A 13,679-nucleotide genomic window follows, 5' to 3' on the forward strand; every position below is an offset into this window, starting at 1 on the left:
CCTGAGGATACGTTCCTGCACTAAGGCTGTGTGCACACGCTGCGGATTGTGGTGCGGATTTGGCCGCGCGGATTTTGTAAAATCCGCAGGTAAATCTGCAGGTCAAAAGACCTGCGGTTTTACCTGCGGATTGCTCTGCGGTTTTTCATCTCCACAATGGAGGAGATGGCAAACCGCTGCGGAATCCGCAGAAAGAATCCGCAGGAAAACCACGTGAAAAAATCCGCACCGTCTGCACTGCGGTTTTTTATTCCCATAGGGAATAATGGTACTGTACACCGCAGCAAAAACTGCTGCGGACCCGCAGAGGCCAAATCCGCTGCGGATCCGCAGCAGAATCCGCAGCGTGTGCACACACCCTAAAGCTTTGTAGCAGCAGGGTCGGTGACTCTCGTATCCATCTGAATGGGACTTCCAGAAATGATACCATTTTTTTTTTCTTAAAACTGCTTTGTGTAATTAGTGCATGATCGATGACATCGGACGGTCCAGTGCTCTGTGTACATGTGCTGGCAGAGTGTACCTTTGACCACTTTTTATGGAAGCCATGTTCCCAAATACGCACTACCACTCCATTCACTTTGGATTAGGGCACCGGTTTTCGGGGTCCCAGTGGGCAGACTGCAATGATCCCATTGGTGTCGCCCATCTATAGCTCTTGTTTGTGGGGTAGCCTCTTTATGAACATCTGCTCATCAGCCCCTACATCAGAATGCTGTAGATAAGCCCCTGATGGCGGTGCCGGCAGCTCATAGGGCAAAAAATAGGTGACAGATTCCCTTTAATCTGCCTCTCTTGTACACAGCCGCCGTTTCTGATTTATTATATTGATTGTCCTTCTTTCCTCGTAGTAATTTTTGTCCTGTATTATCTTTTTTTGGAGAAATCCTTAGCGCAGAAATTTAGGCCTCTTCATCTGATACACAGCAGGTGGTGTAATTCTGTTGTGAGCAGATCATAAAATACGTCTCGCCGTGTCGAGAATGGAAACAAAGAGAATCTTGCTGGTTGTGTGAAAGATGTGAACATCTTTTATTTTCTTTTCTTTTTTTTTTTTTTGTAATTCCCTGTAGGAAGGTTTGGGGAACCTTTCATCTATCTTATGGAATTGCTCCTCAGCAACATGGCGGCTCAGCGATTGTCATTTTACAGCACTGGGTTCAAAGGACAATATCCTCGTAGAGTTGTGTGGCGTGTTTTTTTTTTTTTTTTTCCCCCTTCTCTACACACTAGATATTGTACAGAGAAGTTGAAAATCCCGTAAATACTCATGTATAAGTCAAGTTTGTCAGCACATTTTTTTTTTTTTGTGCTGAAAACGCCCCCCTCGGCTTATACACGAGTCATTGTCCCAGAAAGACGGCGGAGCAGAGGGTCACAGAGGCAGGAGACAGCGGCTAAAGCCTGTGCCCGCTGCTAAAGAGGAATGAATATTCACTGTGTTGGTAGTGAAAATTCATTTTTCTTTTAGCGCGCACAGTTACAGCCGCAGCCACCGGCTTCCAGCAGACATCCTACTTGCCTTCCTGCGCGTCCTCGCTGCATCTCGTTCATTCCGGTGCCAGCAGCTCTTCCGGCTGAGCGATCTCCTGGCCTCTCTCATTAAGGTAATGAAAATTCACGCCTTTCCACTCCCATAGGCATAGAGTGAATATTCATTACCTTAATGAGTGGGGCCACGTGATCGGCAGGAAGAGGTGCTGGCGCCAGAACGAGTGCGCAGGAAGGCAAGTAGGATGTGTTGTTGTTTTTTTTTTTTTTTTTTTTTTTATAGGAACCGTGCATACAAGAATAGGGGATAAGGAGCCATTCATACAAGGATAGGGACAGGGGAGGCATGCATACCAGGATAGGGATGAGAGGACAATGCATACATGGCTTATACTCGAGTCAATAAGTTTTAACAGTTTTTCGTGGCAAAATTAGGTGCCTCGGCTTACATTCGGGGCAACTTATACTTGAGTATATACGGTATAATTTAGATGTCTTGCAATTAAAATGAAGAGATGAGTTGGAGGGGGGGGGGGGGAATAAATAAAAAATAGTATGTGTGTCTTGGAGGCTTAGCCATAGGCCCATTTCTCATTGGGCGCAGTCAGATGGCCGTATATATCGGAACGAGGCCAGAACGCAGTGCACGGACTGACTGCTTCTCTCCCAACCCAAATGTGACAGCTGAATAGAAATACATGAAGCTGCCACGCTGGGGTCGAGAGCTGCCAGCTAGTCCGGGCACTGTGTTCCGGTCTCGGTCCGTCGAACTGATTATAATAAGTTATGAGGTAGAGCTTCTGAACAACGGCCGAGTTCATATGTCAGGTAATCATCCGTTAGAACGGATCCAGCAGCAGTGTCTACACATCCTTTATCCACCTCAATAAAACTGATTTCAACTGGATCCATTTTTTAACATTGAAGTCAATGGAAAATGGATCTGTTAGGGTAAGTTTCCACGGTCAGGATACGGCAGCGCTTTGGACGCAGCACATGTCCGCTCCGTCCAAAGCGCTGCTGGCTTTTGAACGCCAGTGATTTCGCATGTGTTCATTGAACTGTGCGGAATCACTGCATCCTATACATTGGACGGTGATATTTGTGGAGCGTCTCCGCAAGGTAAATGGACATGCTGCTGTCTAGAAAGATGCACTGCTTGTCCGGTTACGCAGGGAAGCCGGAGACGTCACTGAAAGCATAGTGGAGATGGGATTTCATGAAACATCTGGACGCTGCGGCTGTACGCAGGGTCCAACCCACAGCGTTTACTGACTGTGGAAACATACCCTTAATTTGCCATCCATTTTTCTCTTGCCTTTTTTTCTTACCAGTTTCACATGGATGATTACTGAAACTTGAAAGTTCACATGTGCAGTAATATATATATTAAATATTTTTCCACCTCCTGTAATAAAAAAAAGCTCCAAATGAGAGAACAAATAATTGATAATTAATGTATATCCGTTTCACATTGACAATATTAAAAAAACTAATACAGTTCAAATATATAATTATTATGGTATTTTTTTTTTTTTTTTCCCAGGAGGACAAAAAGTTGTCTGCGCAAATTATTTTTTCATTACCTGATTGCTGCTGGGTATATTCTAACGGATGATTACTGGGCATGTGATCTTGGTCTAAGCATGAAGAGCAAGGGGGCTTAAAGGGTTTTTCCCAGCGTAGGCTTTTATGACATATCCAAAGGACACACACCTATCTTTAAAGCTGAAATCCTCCTACTCACACCGCCTGGAGAGGAGCTCACTGTAAGTGGACATGCATGTGTTGGTTTGTCCATTCACTTCTATGGGGAGTCTGAAGTCGGCTGAGCATGCTCGATCCATTCTTTCAGAATTCCTATTAAAGTAAATGAAAATAAATGCGCGTGCGTGTGCACCTTCTCAATCTCTGCAGCCTCCTAACCAGGTGGGATTGTAGTTTGGGGTGTGGGGGATGTTCTGGCCCATTTTGGAGGTCTCGGACATCTATCTTGTGGAGGTACCATAAAAGTCTAAAATGGGATTAACCCTTTAAGCTGTATTTGGTGATATTGAATGCTGAGTTTAGTATTGAGGCTTTTTGGGCCAAACCCCAACCAAAAGTCTTCACAGCAAGTTTCTTGTTTCCAAAATGGGTTTAGTGCTGTATTCACACATCCATGTGTCATGGTCTGAGGCTGGACCATGACACACAGGCCGGCTATGAATCTCCCAAAACGGACTTAATAGCATTGTAGGCATATTTGAAGCTGTTGATTTCAGTTTTGGAGACTCACGGCCAGTCTGTGGGTCATGGTCTATACTCGGACCTTGACATGTGGATGTCTGAATACGGCATAAGGGAGCTCCCAGCCCCCAATTAGTGTGGATGAGTGTTGGGGTGTGTTGATACACTTAGGCTACTTTCACACATCAGGTTTTTTCCGACAGGCAGGATCCGGCTATTTTTAGAAAAACTGGATCCGGCAAAATCTGCTGCCTGATCGGTTTTCTCTCATTGAATTGTATTAGCGCCAGATTGCGCCACATGGCCTTCAATTTCTTCCAGTTTTCGCTGGATCCGGCTAAAATTTTGATTCCGGCATCTGGAAAAAACGTCTCAAGTAACGTGTTTTTTTTTGTCTGTGGCGAAAAACCAGACAGTGCTTCCGGCTTTTTGCAACAATGCAAGTCTATGGGCGCCGGATCCAGAAAAAGATGGATCCGGCCACCGCTTCCAGTTTTTTACGTCCTGAGCATGCTCAGATCCAATTGTCCAGCCCCCAGGAAACAGATATAAACAATGCCAGTGAGGCTAGACGGATCCGGCATAAAAACGGATCCATTTCATCAGTTTTCCACAATTTACGCCGGATCCGGTTTTTCTAAAAATAGCCAGATCCTGCCTGTTGGAAAAACCTGATGTGTGAAAGTAGCCATAGTGCATTGACTCACTTCCAATGCCCTTCCGGGCTAATTTGCATGTAGCTTTAAAGTTTTGTTGCTCGGTGCTAGCACGTAGGACTCAAAACAATTTGTATTGTTTTTATTGTTCTAAGATTTATGCAGCCATTCTATTAATTTTATTAATAATTATCCTGAAAAGGTTCCCTTTAAAGCGCATCTATCCAGGTGTTGGGCGCCCTCTCCAACCCTCACTCCGTTCTTTTCGTTCTTAGCCATACTTTCATGTATACAGTGTTCCTTTTATCCACTTGTGTAGACCAGAACGTCAACTTTCTTGTCTAAAATGGTTTATTTTTAACGCGCCGGTTATTCCATATTACATACAGTACTCCTCTGTTTTCTCGTGTAGCATACCATTTAGCTGAGATCTGTTTTCATAATATTTATTTGATGAGCTTTGATTCAGATACAATGCTTATGGAGGAGCCGTATCCAAATAGAAGGGATATGGTGAATGTCGGCTTTGTGACATCTGACTGCAGCTTTTTTTTAAGTCTCACATCAACATTCTTTTCTTAATAGAGCTTTATGGATCGTTCCTTTTGTATAACCTGCGCTGAGGAAAGCAACACAATTTAGGTAAGTGCTTTAATTCTCTTTAATGTGTCTCAGATGTGCTGTAAACTGTCGAAGGCAACTGTGAGCTCTGATAAACATCAACTGCAAACTTTTCAAAGAAGAGCCTAACTTTGGAATTTATTGCGTTAGTACACACAAGTACAGATTTGCAGATGGTCTTCGCCGATCGTGTATCAAATGCAAATACCTGTCCAGGAGTAGGATGGCCAACATTGGACTCATCCTTCTCCCTGCCCATAGGAATTCAGATGGCGGGAGCGACATGATTTACCCACGCGAGTGCTTTCTCCTGGCTGTCTCCCAGCTCTGTCCATTTTGCACGTGCGTGATTACAACAGATTTTTCTGCCTGTATGTGCATCTGTTGAATATGCGAAGAGCCAAGGAAACGGTCGCGTAGGTAAATAACATGACCATTGCTGTATCTAATGCCATGGGCAGCAAGGGGACTTAAGGTCATTTTAAACTTACAATGCCTTGATTTAAAACATTTTGGAAGAGGATGAACCTGCTCTAAAAACAAAACAAAAAAACCCTCGTTCACATACTGTTAGAGTAATGGGAAGAGTACTCGACTAACTCTATGGTTTGTATGTTCGTGTACACGCATAGTGTCTCGTGTGCTTACAAGCCAAATTACCAACCTGAACAGTCTTCCGTGGAAGAAACCATAAGTAATTCACAGGCTCATCTTACTGAATTTGGCCGACCTGGCAGACTCCTCTGGTGGTGGCATTCCTCAGAGAGAACGAAATGATCGGTAGTCTGAAATCAGACACGGCAAATCCTTATCTTTCCCGACAATAATTTGTTGCAGGAGAGTCAGGAGGCCTCCATAGACATCAGACTCTGCTAAGCTTGCCGATCTTGGTGGGACCCCATTTATTTTGCTTTTCAAGTAATTTTCTGGTACTTGTTTGGTGCCGTCTTTCCTCCTCACTTCCACTGGTTACACAAGGGGATGAGCTGCTGAGTCTGACATAGGAAAAAAAAAACCTAATTTAGAATAGTAAATACTTTCCTGGATATGCCTTAAAAAACTTGAAAAATCGAAAATGTGTATATGTATAATATATTTATATATGGAGAAGAGGATACAGAGGTGACCCCACTTGTCGTTGACTGCCCCTATTGTCACCTGTTAATTCCTATGTATCATCTGTCAAACGTGCTACACCACAAGATACACAAAGCAAAAAAACCCCAAAACAATATGATCTAGACAATGTCACCATAGTCCCTGGAATGCTCAAGTGTAGATAGAAGAACCAATGGCGTGATATCACAGAGACTGTACGTACGGCAGAAGATAAATCTCACAAAATAAATATCCTGTATGTGTAATGAATCGTGGACCAGCAGAAGGCCCATGAGTCGCCATGTGAAGCAGCAACAATAATTTCTTTTTTTAGCAGCTTAGCATTTAATAATTCACAGATATAAATAAATAAAAACTCAACAGTAGTCCTAAATAAAGTGTAGATTTGCTTGAGGACTTCACTTGGTGTCCAAGGTTATGTATTCTCTTCTCATCTCCATGTGTGAAAATATATGATCTATTTTGATTTTTCTAGTTTTTTTATGGATATCCATTATACCGTATATATTTACTATTTTAAACTTTCTTTTTTTCTATGTTGTACTGAGCTTTTGAATCCCTGACCTGACTACATACTTTTCTGAGCTTATGAGCTGCTGCTCAATAATTTTAAAACCCACTTATAAATTCTCACCCAACAAATGCGTGTGCGAGTGGGCGCCTTAAGCAGGAGTCACACATAGCGACTTACCAGCGATCCCGACAACGATACCAACGATCCTGACACGTTGATAAGTCTCTGCGATCGCTGGTGAGCTGTCAAACAGACAGCTTCACCAACGATTAGCACAGCGACGCCGCGCGCGCGGCATCGCTGTGTTCGTTAGCGCTGATGCCATATTCATGTCAAAAATAGAATTAAAATAAAAAATATTGATACAGGAAAGATGTATATCTTTGTACCGTGTTAGCCAGTGGATAGAAAAATATTCAGGATTGAGAGTCCTCAGTAGTTGATACCTTTTAATGGCTAACTGAAAAGATGGTGACACATTGCAAGCTTTCGAGACTACTCAGGTCTCTTCATCAGGCTAGACTAATAAAAAATCTGAAGTCACATATTTATGCACAATACAGCCTAGAAAAAATGCAATAGATAAGACAAGTGACGTGAAGCAGAACTATCAATATGGGAGAGGGAGAAACATAAATATAAACATTGGACCAGTTCATAGATAAGGAGTCCGGATGTTTTATGGTCCTCTGATTGGGGTCTAGTTTTAAAAGGAAATTCCTTAATTGATGTAAAAAGACATAAATCCATGCGACACATTCATTCCAGCACTGAGAGTGTCAAAGGTCATCATAAATTTGTACTCCCAAACTCGTCTCTCTCTCTGAGAATTGAAGTTACCTTTCAATACCAGTAATTTCATATCCACGCTGCTGTGATCAGGGATACAGAAATGTTTTGCCACAGGTAGATCCATTCTTTTTTCTCTTATTGTGTGACGATGAGCATTCATCCTTGTTCTAAGCTTTTGCCCTGTCTCCCCCACATACAGACCCCCAGTTGGACATTTAGTACAAATAATTAAGTACACCACATTAGATGTAATGCAGGTGAAAGTACCTGGGATCTTGTAGTCCTGATGTGAGTTGGGGATCTTTATCTTGTCCGTGGTCATTATAAATGGACAGGTTTTATATTTTTTCTGGTTGCAAGGAAAGGTTCCCGCAGCTGTTGGAGAGGACAGGGAGCTTCTGACAATGATGCTTCTTAAATTTGGGGGCTGCCTAAAACACAGCAGTGGGGGGTCTAGAAAAATGGATTTTAATCGGGCATCTTTTTGTAGTAAAGGTTGTAATTTCCGTGCAGCTCCCCTTAGCACTTCCAGATTTGGGTTGTAGGTGACTACTAGAAGCACCTGGTTATTTTCTTCTATAGCTTTGTAATGTAGGAGGTGATTCCTAGACATTCTGGTGGCTCTTGTAATTTGGTTTTCAATTGTTCTTGGATGGTAACCCTGATTCAAAAAGGTCTTTTTGAGGCGACCAAGGTGTTTGTCTCTATCCATGGGGTTGGAACATATACGATTGTATCTGATGGCTTGGCTATAGATAATAGAGTTCTTTATGTGTTTTGGATGGAAACTGTCCCATTTAAGGTATGTTGGACGGTCGACTGGCTTCTGATACAGGGATGTCCCTATTTCATTGTTTTTTAGCTTAATGATGGTGTCCAAAAAATTAATCTCAGTGCTGGAGTAGTTGAGTGTTAAATTGATGGTGGGATCCAACCCCATGGATAGAGACAAACACCTTGGTCGCCTCAAAAAGACCTTTTTGAATCAGGGTTACCATCCAAGAACAATTGAAAACCAAATTACAAGAGCCACCAGAATGTCAAGGAATCACCTGCTACATTACAAAGCTAAAGAAGAAAATAACCGCGTGCCTCTAGTAGTCACTTACAATCCAAATCTGGAGGTGCTAAGGGGAGCTGCACGGAAATTACAACCTTTACTACAAAAAGATGCCCGATTAAAATCCATTTTTCCAGACCCCCCACTGCTGTGTTTTAGGCAGCCCCCAAATTTAAGAAGCATCATTGTCAGAAGCTCCCTGTCCTCTCCAACAGCTGCAGGAACCTTTCCTTGCAACCAGAAAAAATGTAAAACCTGTCCATTTATAATGACCACGGACAAGATAAAGATCCCCAACTCACATCAGGACTACAAGATCCCAGGTACTTTCACCTGCATTACATCTAATGTGGTGTACTTATTTATTTGTACTAAATGTCCAACTGGGGGTCTGTATGTGGGGGAGACAGGGCAAAAGCTTAGAACAAGGATGAATGCTCATCGTCACACAATAAGAGAAAAAAGAATGGATCTACCTGTGGCAAAACATTTCTGTATCCCTGATCACAGCAGCGTGGATATGAAATTACTGGTATTGAAAGGTAACTTGAATTCTCAGAGAGAGAGACGAGTTTGGGAGTACAAATTTATGACGAACTTTGACACTCTCAGTGCTGGAATGAATGTGTCACATGGATTTATGTCTTTTTACATCAATTAAGGAATTTCCTTTTAAAACTAGACCCCAATCAGAGGACCATAAAACATCCGGACTCCTTATCTATGAACTGGTCCAATGTTTATATTTATGTTTCTCCCTCGCCCATATTGATAGTTCTGCTTCACGTCACTTGTCTTATCTATTGCATTTTTTCTAGGCTGTATTGTGCATAAATATGTGACTCTTCAGATTTTGTATTAGTCTAGCCTGATGAAGAGACCTGAGTAGTCTCGAAAGCTTGCAATGTGTTACCATCTTTTCAGTTAGCCATTAAAAGGTATCAACTACTGAGGACTCTCAATCCTGAATATTTTAATAAAAAATATTGTTATTCTCACCTTCCGACGTCCCGCGCAGCATTCCCTCCTCTCTCCATGCTCCGGTCCCAGTAATCCTTTGCGAGAATTACCGCAATGACGTCCGTTCTCGCGGGATCGCGAAGTCTCGCGGTCATTCTTGCAAAGGCTTACTGGGACCGGGAGCGTGGAGAGAGACGGGATGGCTGCGCGGGATGCCGGAAGGTGAGAATAATAACATTTTTTAACAGCTGATCGCTGGTCTCCCGGGAGATCAGCGACGAAAAAAATGTCCAGAGGTTTCTTGCAGCGATCAGCGATACCGGCAGGGGGGCCGGTCGCTGTTCGCTGTCACACACAGCGATCTCGCTGGTGAGATCGCTGTTGTCACAAAAGTTGTGACTCAGCAACGATCTCGCTAACGAGATTGCTATGTGTGACGGGGCCCTTAGAAAGGGAAATGATTGTTCATTCCTACGATTTCCATTTGGCTAATCCTTGACCTGTGAATACAATAAAGGCCTAAAGGATTTTCCGAACTTTCACTGACTTTTCTACTAAGAGAACAAAAAATGGAGCCAACTTAACTTACGATGTGGTATGACAAATTAACGTGTTTTTCAGCTTTAGACTATTGATGAGGAATTCTGAGGATACCTTATCAATATCACATCATTGGTGTCTGACGCTTGGCGCCCCCACAATCGGTAGGTGGTGAACAGCTCTGAGCAGCACAGCTTTGATTTTTGTATAATGGCCGCTGCGGTGATCAGCTCCTATTCTTGTGAACACTATTGGTACCTTGTTAATACGCATAAATCCTATGACCAAATATATTTATAGAGGTGGGGGAAGGGAAAAAAAACAGACGTAGATGTAACCTCTAACTTTGTACGGTGATTTGAAAATGAGCAATTCTATTCACGTTGCCCTGGACTGGTATTCCGTCCAGTCCTCTGTGGCTTCTGGTCTTCACTTCACCCAATATCCCCGGAATCCTGGTCCCCTTTAGTGCTTACGAAGACCCAAGCCGTCGTATCCTAGACATTAGGTAGTGCGATGAACGTCGTGTATCCTTGTGACTAGGCTACACAAGATCTTAGGACTTTGCGGCGCCTAGTAAATATCAGAAGTGACCATGCTGCAAAACCGAGAACCAGCTGCCATAAAGGAACCATATGAACGCCAGAGCATCACAAATTGAATTGCTTATATTTATTGCTAAGCTTTGATTGTTTTTTTTTTTTTAATTAGCATAATGGTTTTTAGTACACATGTTGATAAAGTTGTATAAGCCCACCATCCACTTTTGCAAACTGTTAAGTGGCTCCCTATTCTATCGTCTACTCCACATAGGTATTACTCTCGCTGCCACTCAAAGGCTGTTGGGCCCGACCCACTGAATTCCTGATAACTCAAGCACACAGCAGTATAGATCCCTTTGACACTGCTAAGAGAAGCGGGAAGTTCGGTACTTACATCTGTGTGCATAGTGTTAAATAGAATTGCTGCAGTTTGTGAGATTCACCCGTGCAAAAGTGACATGAAAGAAAAAAAAACAAACCTGTGATTCAGCACAACCGTATTACTACTACTCACATCAATCAATCTACAGCAAGGGTCACCAACCAGTTTTGCGGGTGTCAGGGAAAGCTGGAGTGCTGCATGTTGCTGATCCATAGTGATTGGTATCTCTGAGAAAACACGGGCATAGTCACTTCTGAGCCCTAACTCCACTGTATAATAGAAAAAACTTTGGGACTCAAATTGTGTAACTTATATATTTACCCTTCGCCATGACAGCACCCACTGGAGGTATCGGATCCGCCCCATCTGGAACAGGAAACCCTACAGGAAGATAAAGGGGGCGGTCCGCCTTTCCTCCTCAGTTTTGGTTTCCTGTTCCCAGGGAACCTCAGGTTAATCCTTCAGGAAGACGTACCTGGATTTGCACGCCACCTGCGCAGTGTCCATGAGAACGGCAGGGGCTGCGGTCTGGAAGCAGCGTCGGGGGAGACTCCGTTACACGGCTCCCCCCTCGTCTGATGGCTGAGAGGTGATGACCGGGTCCGGGAGGGGCCGCCCGGTCTCACCTAGGAGCGAGCCAGGGGCACCAAACGCAGGAGCCGCCACTGCAGGGAGCGGTAAGTGCACCAGTGGCGCGAAGGAGAAAAAAAAAAAAAGAGAGGCAGTGGTGGCGGCAGCGTGGGGAGAAGTGCGGGCCGCATACAGGAGCGGTGGCGCGGTAGCCGGCCGGCGCAGAGGCTCCTGAGCCCCGGAAGTAATGAGTGCACTTCCGGGGCAGGATAGCTGAGGAGCGCGACGGCGCATGTGCGGGATCCCGGGAAGGAGGAGCGACTTCAGGGGGCAGAGGGAAAAAAAAAAAAAAAAGAGCAGTCTGTTTAATCAAGCGCCGCAGCTGAGCAACAGGAACCATGTCGTATCCAACATAAGTGCACGCTCCAGCAGGAGACTCTGCGGGGGGGCAGCTCCTCCATGGACCACACCACCAGGACAGACACCGCCCGCAGGAGCGAGGTGGGAGAGTCAAGACCTAGGACGGGATCTCCGCCATCTGATCCGGTAATATAAAGCTTCACTGGGTGAGTGTGCAATGTATATACTCTGCCTACTAAGCTGACCTCTCCACCCCCCCCCCTCTCTCCTTTCGCCATGTCTCCCCTCTCCAGGCGAAGAAAAAACAAAAATCCAAGCATAAAGAATGTGCTTTATGCGCTGAACCCCTCCCTGACTCCTACCCCAAAAAGCTCTGTAAACAGTGCACCAGAGAGACTAGGCAAGGGTCGGCAGTATAATCAAAGGACATTCGAGCCATAATTAGGGAGGAAATACAGGCTATCACTCGTGCCAGTACTCAGAGGCTAGGAGCAAAAAACAGGTGACCCTCAGCTCAGTCAGAGGAAGAACAAGGGTTAATCTCCGATTCCTCATTCACATCCTCGTCATCATCAGACATTGAGGGACGGTCATGTTTTTCCCTGGATAGTGTGGATAACCTGGTCAAATCCGTGAGGAACACTATGGGGTGTGAGGAAGCAAGGGGTGCCCAAACCGCACAAGAAATAATGTTTGCGGGGTTGGCAGAAGAGAAAAGGAGAGCGTTCCCAGTAATACCTGCAGTTAAGGCCCTAATTAAAAGAGAGTGGGAAAAACACGATCAAAGAAGTTTTCTCCCATCGGCCTCAAAGAGAAAATATCCATTTAGCAATGACGAGCTATTAAAATGGACCAAAGGTTGATGCCGTTGTAGCCTTTACCTCGAAACAGTCTACTATTCCGGTAGAGGATGCAGGCTTGTTGGCAGACCCGCTAGACCGTAAGGCGGAGTCGTCATTGAAAAGGTCTTGGGAATCTAACACGGGAATTTTTAAGCTAGCAGTAGCCAGCACATGCACCGCCAGATCTATACTCGTATGGTTGGACCAATTGGATCAACAAATCGAGCAGAAAGTGTCGAGAGAAAAACTACGAGCCGCAATTCCATTAACCAGAGGGGCAGCAGCCTTCATGGCCGATGCGTCGGCAGACACTGTGCGGCTGGCAGCGAGATCGGCGGCTCTTGTAAACGACGCCAGGCGGGCACTGTGGATGAAGAGCTGGAAGGGGGACGCGCAATCAAAATCTAAGATTTGCGCAACCCCGTGCGAGGGTGAGTTTCTCTGGTGGCTAGATGATAACCATCTATCCTAAGGAGTCCCATGGGTTATAGTATCATCTTGTATCCTAACCACGGATGCTAGCCCTCACGGCTGGGGAGCCCATATGGGGAGTAGCTTTTGTCAAGGAAGGTGGAATAGAGATGAATGGGGATACTCTTCTAATTTGAAAGAACTGACGGCGGTATATTATACTCTACACCATTTTCTTCCGCAGCTCCAACAGAAACATGTCAGGATCTTGTCGGACAACACCACTACAGTGGCCTACATAAACATACAGGGAGGTACTCGATCAGAGACTCATGTCTTCTGCGGCAAGAATCTTAAACTTAGCCGAAAGTTATTTGTTGTCCCTCTCGGCTCTTCATATCAGGGGAGAGACCAACCAAGAGGCAGACTTCTTAAGCCGACACACACTTCGGCAAGGGGAGTGGTGCCTCAATTGCCGAGTCTTCAAAGACATAGTAGCCTTATGGGGGCAACCTCAGGTGGACCTCTTTGCCACAAAGGAGAACAGATAAAGGTGTTTGCTTCCCTGTCTCCGTCAGATCACCCAGACA

At 44.6% G+C, this 13,679-nt stretch overlaps 1 protein-coding gene across 2 annotated transcripts in view; it reads left to right on the forward strand.

The window, feature by feature from the left end:
* TRIQK (triple QxxK/R motif containing) overlaps positions 1-13,679 on the forward strand; it is a 187,434-nt gene that overhangs the window by 6,481 nt on the left and 167,274 nt on the right. The window contains exons 1-2 of one of the 2 annotated variants that reach the window (XM_073550496.1): positions 3,105-3,260; positions 4,962-5,018. The gene's annotated coding sequence lies outside the window, so the exon portion shown is untranslated. Of the gene's footprint in view, positions 1-3,104; positions 3,261-4,961; positions 5,019-13,679 lie in introns of those variants that run through there. The other variant, XM_073550495.1, reaches the window with a different exon arrangement.

This window comes from Dendrobates tinctorius, unplaced genomic scaffold, assembly GCF_039654945.1.
Source record: "Dendrobates tinctorius isolate UK_male_01 unplaced genomic scaffold, ASM3965494v1 ptg000165l, whole genome shotgun sequence".
Classification (NCBI taxonomy): domain Eukaryota; kingdom Metazoa; phylum Chordata; class Amphibia; order Anura; family Dendrobatidae; genus Dendrobates; species Dendrobates tinctorius.